Genomic DNA, 7,438 nt, shown 5'->3' on the forward strand with positions numbered 1-7,438 from the left:
AACACAAAGTGGTGTGACGTTTTCATTTGCCCCTGTGACACTAAACAGCACCATCACCTAAATGCTACAGTAGGGTGAAAATGCAGATAGACATTCAGCTACCAGATTTCAAGCTGGCATGTAACTAAATTTTAATCTTCAGCAGGTTGGTCTAGGTTTTGGTTGCAGCGAAATAGAATTTTCTTTATAAGAATACCCAGGGGCTTTGTTGAGCTTATTTAGGTCATCTGACTTCCTTTTTATGATAAATGCTACTTACTGAACTGAGTATACGAACTGGAAACTGTTCCCAATCCTGCAGTCTTTTGGGAGCTTAGAGTGTAGAGTAGAAATTACCTCTCAGGAAAGTGGTGAGCCCAGCACATCCTTGCACATCTACAGAAGCAGGAACAGCAGGGAGAGGGCTTGAGTGACATGGGGATGAGCATGACGGCATTGTGGTGACAGGAAGAACATGTGTGTTTTTTACCTCTGAACCAAACCTTAACTGGGGAACACCCACCATGCTTAAAATGTTTGGGTGTCTCAGTGTAGAGATGCAAGAGGAGTAAGGCTTCCAGGAAGATTTCCCCTTCACCAGAGAAACACTGTAGTAGTTATGCCCTTAAAGATTACTTCAGCACTAAGTCATAGCAGCGCTTCTGCTGGAGTTGGTGGGTTTTGCAGCTTTATATAGGATTTCCCTGGACTAAAAAAGACAAAGATAGAATCCAAACAGTAAACATCACTGTGTTGAACCGAGAGCAAGAAGATGCCCATAAGCTGGGATGTGTTCCTACCCAAGCAATAGTATTTCCTGAAAAAAAAAAATAAAATTAAGTAAGCTGTAAGAAAACACATTAGTTGGTTATTACTGCTGTCTTACATGTCTTCCACATGCACATTGAAATGCTGCTCTCATTAATAATGAAGAGGAGCAGGGCTTGATGTTGTATGCTGTCCTTCACACAGGTTTTCTGTGCAGAGAGAGAACTGCACATATCATTGATCTTGCAATTATGAATATTGTTTTAGTGCTTGAGTAACAGAGAGTCAGTGACCATGTGAAAACAGGAATAGATCCGGTTGCTCTCTAATATAAGCCACCTTTCTCTTTAGTTTGTTTGAACCAGTGCTCATAACTGGAGGTGTGTGTCCGGTCTGTTCTGGTCTGCCTGACTAGCAGTGAAGTAGCAGTGACCTCTTCAGAGCATCTCGATGATATGTGCTAAAGGAAGTGAGGAGAACATCTGCAGACTGCACAGAAAATGACTTCTGTTCCAAGTAAACAGAAGTCATGTGACAGAAGGTTGTCTCTACCCATCTTGTTCTGTTAGCTTCAGCCCTGTACCAAGACAGGTGTTAACAGTAGTAGATGCGGGCACCAGAGCGACACTGAAGCCTCCCTGGGGATTAGAGGCATGTACCACCCACCTAGAGAAAGGGTCCTGTTGATGATTGCAATGTTTCTCTCTTTAGTTTTACTTTAGGCTTTTAATATTTTAATATTAAAATGTTAATATTAGGCTTTACTCTTTTTTAGTGTTCTGATGGGCACTGTCTGTGTATCATACATTGGGTTTTTAGATGCTGAATCTTTATGTCCTTCATTCTGCAGCAGCAGACCCTCCCCTCACCCCACCACCCCAGGTCTGTAGTTTCCAATGAACAGTAAAAAGATTGTGGGCGCTTCATTCTCTACATCTCTCTTATTTGGAAAAGAATGCCCTTCAGTATCTGTTAGTATAGTTATCGCCTCATTTGAAACTCGGCTGTACATTCTGTTGTCTAGTATTGATGAGCTATGAGACTTTTCAAAGTGTGGTCTATTGGCTGATTTAAAATTCACAAACCATGTCTCATATCTGTGTGTGTAGAAGCAATTTGGTGCAGAGCTGTTCCTTGAGGCTTCTTAACCCAAGCAGAGAAAAATCCTCAAAGATCTTGAGCCTCACTTTGAAAAATCTCCTAAGTAATTGTGAAAGAGTGAACTTACCGGGGCTGGAGAGATGGCTCAGAGGTTAAGAGCACTGGCTGTTCTTCCAGAGGACCCAGGTTCAATTCCCAGCACCCACATGGTGGCTCACAACCATCTGTAATGAGATCTGGTGCCCTCTTCTGGCCTGCACGGACACATGCAGACAGAACACTGTATATGTAATAAATAAATAAATCTTTAAAAAAAAAAAAAAAAAAAGTGAACTTACCAAACATCACATAGCAGTAGCTAAGACCAGAGGCAGGTGTGATTTAGTTTCTATTTGGTAGCTTTGGGTAGTTTAATCTTTTCATTTTGCCTCCTCCTGGTGAGATAGGACAGGTGTGTCCTTTACTCTGACAGGAGGTTCAGGGAACTGTGAGGACCAATCACTGGAATCCATATGGTGGCAGTTGGCTCTGTTTGAAATGAGGCTGTTCCAGGTTTATACTGATCATGGCTCTGAGCTACTAGCCTGTAATACAGGTGAAGAGGTGCACACTCCTCAGCTGTCAGCCCAGAGTCAGCTCCAGTTTCCTTGGCCCTTTCTCAGTAAAGCTGTGAGTCTTGTTTGTTGTCATTTGTTTGGCTTTAAGTTAGAATGGATATTTCTCAGTAACCAGCCTGGAGACGTGAGAAACCTCCAGTGGAAAAATGTAAGGATTTTGCTTTTCGTCTCATCAAAACTTAGAACTGAAGAACCACTCAGCTTGTTTACGGCCTACGTTTGAGTAGAACACTTGGAGGTTCACCACATTCTAAGATGATCATTCTAATAACTTGTGAGTCCTAAGAAGACATTGAGACTCAATGACTTGTATCTGGTATTTGCTATTTGAGAATAAATCATGGTCAATCTTGTAAAGCTATACTTTTTAAAAGGTACTTCTATAAAATCAGAAATGGAATGTATAGTGATTTCTTGGTACTTACCACACAGAGAACACTGTTCATACAGTTTTAAAGGATTGAAAAACAAAATAGTATAAAGATCTGTTTTCTGGAGAACATATAATTATTCACATAGATAAAACATATTAAATATAGTCCAGTAATGGTGCTTAACTCTATAACCTCGGTACTTGGGGGGCCAAAGTAAGAGGAGGACTGTCAGTTCAAGGCCAGCCGGAATTAAAGACTTGTCTCAAAAAATGTAAATATGCCAGTTGGTGGTGGTACATGGTTTTAATCCCAGCACTGTGGAGGCTGAGGCAGGCAGATATCTGTGAGTTCGAGGCCAGTCTGGTCTACAGAATGAGTTTCAGGACACCCAGGGCTACACAAAGAAACCCTGTCTCAAAAAACAAAAATAACAACAAAAACAAACCTGTAAATAGAGCTTTTTCACTATTGTCTCTCCAGACTTACTCTTGTTCCTCCTGAAGCCTGACCTGCAAAGCCTCTCCTCCCACCTTCCCTCCATTTCCTGGAGACTCTGCCTCTTGGTGCAGACCCACGTCTACTTAGCTTTTTTCAATGACCCTCTCAGCCTTCCTGTCTAGCCCATCTCTATTCCCATGTGTTAGCTGCTGATCCAAAGAACATTTTCTACCAGGGAACTCAGTGGCTGGACCTATGCACACGAAGGCAGTTTTGGCGATCCTTCCTGTTCTCCATTTCTGTCTCTACAGCACTACTCTTAGTACTGTAGCAGCCTTTCTGTGGCGACCCCTCTTCCTATCCTACTGCTGTTCCCTGGGGACTCTGCCTTTGCTGCCAACCCTTGTGTCCACAGTCCTTTACTGCTGACCCTCCCAGCCCTCCCTCCCAGCCCATCTCTATTCCTTTGTGTCATCTACTGACCTCTCCACTGGGAACCCTACAGCAGTGTGCCAGAGCAACCAAAGAACAGATACCTAACCAGCAAAGACAAAAACATATTTACCCCCAAACACCTCAAATATCATTAACTTCAGATACTATAAAAACATAAACAGAAACAGTCAAGACAACATACCTTCTCCAGAAGTCAGTAACCCTATTGAAATAGGCCTGGAGAAATGAAATTTAGTTGAATCATCAGACAATGATTCAAAATGGCAACATGAACATGTTCAAGGACCATAAAGGAGAGATGAATAAATGCCTAATGAAGACCATGAAAACACAAATGAACAGTTGAATAAAATGATAAAACACTTTAAGACATGAAAATAGAAATAGAATCACTAAAGAAAATGCACATTGAAATAAAATTGGAAATGAAAAGCCCTGGATGTCTAATTAAAATCTCACCAATAGATTAAAAGATGTGGAAGAGGGAATTTCAGGTCTTGATGACAAGATAGAAGAAATAAATAGCTCAGTCAAAGAAAATGTGACCTTAAAACAAGGCACAAAATAGCCAGAAAATCTGGGACTCTAAAAAAAGACAGCCTATTAATAATAGGTGGTATGGAAGAAGGGGAAGAAACCCAGGTCAAAGGCACAGAAAATATTTGTTAACAAAATCATAGAAGAAAATTTCCCCAGTCTAATGAAGGAGGTGCTGGTTAAGGTACAAGAAGTATACAGAACACTGAATAGACAGGACCAGAAAACAAATTACCCACAGCACGTAATAATCAAAACATTACATTTACACAAGAAAGAAAGGATATGAAAAGCTGCAGGGGAAAAGACCAGGTCACATATGAAGGTAGACCCATTAGAATAACCCCTGGTTTTCCAATGGAGAGTCCGAAAGCCAGAAAGACTTGAATATATGTTCTACAAACTCTGAGAGACTACAGATGCCAGTCCAGACTACTATGCCCCCAAAAACTATTGGTTACAATCAATGAAGAAAGAAAATGTTCCATGAGAAAACCAAATTTAAGTAAGTAATCTACCAATCCAGCTCTACAGAAGGCACTAGTAGGAAAACTTGAGTCGGAAGAGGTTAACTACCTACACCAAGAAGACAACAGGAATAAACAATCCCAAAATAGTAAGTAAAAAATGGGGTGGGGGCACACTATAACAACAAAATAATAGGAATCAATAAATACTGCTCATTAATAACTCGATGATCTTAATTCCCCAAATGTAGAGACAAAGACTAAGAGGTTGGATTAGAGAACAGAATCCATCTGAGAAACACACCTCACCATCATGGATAGACATTACTGTAGAGTAAAAGGATGAAAAAAGTATTCCAAGCAAATGGACCCAAAAAGCAAGCAGGTGTAACCATTTTAATATCTGGCAAAATAGACCAAACCAAAACTAGTCAGAAGAGATAGGGAAGGATACTACATACTCATCAAAGAAAAATCCACCAAAAGGATATTGCAATTCTAAACATGTATGTGTGTGAAACACAAGGAGATCCAAGTTCATGGAAGAAAGACTATTACAGCTAAAATCACATACTGACCCTCACAATAGTGGGTGACTTCAATATCCCACTCATCCAGAAAAATACTAAACAGAAATGCTGGAACTAAATACTGTAAATCAGATGGCCCCTACAGATATCTACAGAACATTCCACTCAAACACTAAAGAACATACTTCTCAACAGCTAATGGAACTTTCTCCAAAACTGACCACATACTGGAATGCCAGGAGCCATTCCCAGCGGTGGATGGGTCCTGCAGAGGATGTAAGAGTCAGTGGGGGAATGAAGTGAGTCAGGCCATGGTTGGGAGAATCTTGCAGCCTGACTGACTAGCAGCCAGAATGTTTGTTTATACAGAATTTAGTAAGCAGGGATACATTCAAGATGTTCCAAAACATTGGTCATATCATTTTTGGTTTTGGACATGTGTTACACTTCCTTTTGCTCATCTTTTAGGCATCATTAATAAACTATGACAGAACAGAGTTATTGTAAGTAAAATTGTTGCAACTCTTGGGTTTGGTCCCAGATTTTGGCACCAAAATGTGAGTTTTGCAACTCTGGGAAGGGGTAGCCTGACTACTTGGGGAGTCAGGCAACACCTGAAGCTGTTTAGGACAGCTCTGATGGCTGGAGCTGCAAAGAGACAGCTCAGCCCTGGAAGGGAAGTTTTTCTGACTGCTCAGGAGAGTCAGGCCTGGAACTGCTACAGCAGGGCAGGGTATCCTGAATGAGAAAGTCAGGCCTGGAGCTGCCATGACAGCTCTGCAGGGAAGGGTATCCTGACTGTTCCAGAGAGTCAGGCTATACCTGGTGTGGTGGGGGATGGTCTCCCTGCAAGACATAGCAATCCTGCTCCTCTCCTGGAGAGTTGCTACAGTTGAGCTTTGCTCAGCCCCCACTTAAGGGGGCTTTCTAGCAGAGCTCTGCATCTCTGGCCTAAGAAGTTGGAGAATGAAGAATTTATTTTGATTATTTGAAAAAATTAACAACAAATCCTTAACCAAATTAACTAAATGACAGTGAGAGAAGACCCAAAGTGGGACATTACAACAGACACAGAGGAAATTCAGAGAAATAATAAGCATATACTTTACAAATCTGTATTCCATTAATCTGGAAAACCTTCAAGAAATGGATGAATTTCTTGATACATACAATCTACCAAAGCTAGACCAAGATCAGATAAGCAATTTAAACAGACCTATATTCCCTAGTGAAACAGAAGCAGTAATTAAAAATCTCTGAAACAAACAAACAAACAAAAAACAACAACAACAACAACCCCCTGGGCTAAATGGATTCAGCATATTATTCTAACAGACCTTCAAAGAACTGATGTCAATGTTCCTCAAATAAGTCTGCAAAACAGAAACTGAAGGAACATTTCCTAATTGTTTTTTTTCAAAGCCACTATTACCCCAATACCAAAACCAAACAACAACAACAACACACACACACACACACACATACAAGAAATTAACACAGATTTAAAAATCTCCATAACCTACTCTATCCATTGCTGTGGTCTTAGCTGGTAGTTTTTGTGGTTGCCTGTAGGACAAGAGGATTATGTCTTGGAATAGCCTAACCTCAATCCATGCAAATTATTTCCATGGTATTGTCTCTTTACTGGTCAAAGCAAAGCACATATGTGTGGATTACACTGGATTAGTTTAGAGTACTGCAGTGAGCATTTCTGAATGCAGCATTCATGTGTATAAAGTGTGAATGTATTATATACTTAATATAGTTATTGTCAGTTACCTTATAAACTTTCTGTGTTGTATCCAACACATACAAGCCACCTTTAAATGTGTGATAGTGGTCAAAAAATTTTTTTTTGTTTTATTTTCTTTTGAGACTGGATTTCTCTGTGTAACAGCTCTGGCTGTCCTGGAACTCACTATGTAGACCAAGCTGGCCTGGAACTCACAGAGATCTGCCTGTCTCTGCCTCCCAAGTGCTGGGATTAAAGGTGTGTGCCACCACTGCCTGGCCAAAAAGATTTTTTAATTAAAAATATTGACAGTTATGTGTGTGTGGAGATCAGAGGACATCTTGGGGATATTGGCTTCCTCCTCCCACTGATACTTGTATTTCATAGACACTTATTTTTTTTTATGCTGAGTGGAAATAAATTCTATGGAGGAAAAACT

The sequence above is a fragment of the Peromyscus leucopus genome, chromosome 7 (genome assembly GCF_004664715.2).
Source record: "Peromyscus leucopus breed LL Stock chromosome 7, UCI_PerLeu_2.1, whole genome shotgun sequence".
Classification (NCBI taxonomy): domain Eukaryota; kingdom Metazoa; phylum Chordata; class Mammalia; order Rodentia; family Cricetidae; genus Peromyscus; species Peromyscus leucopus.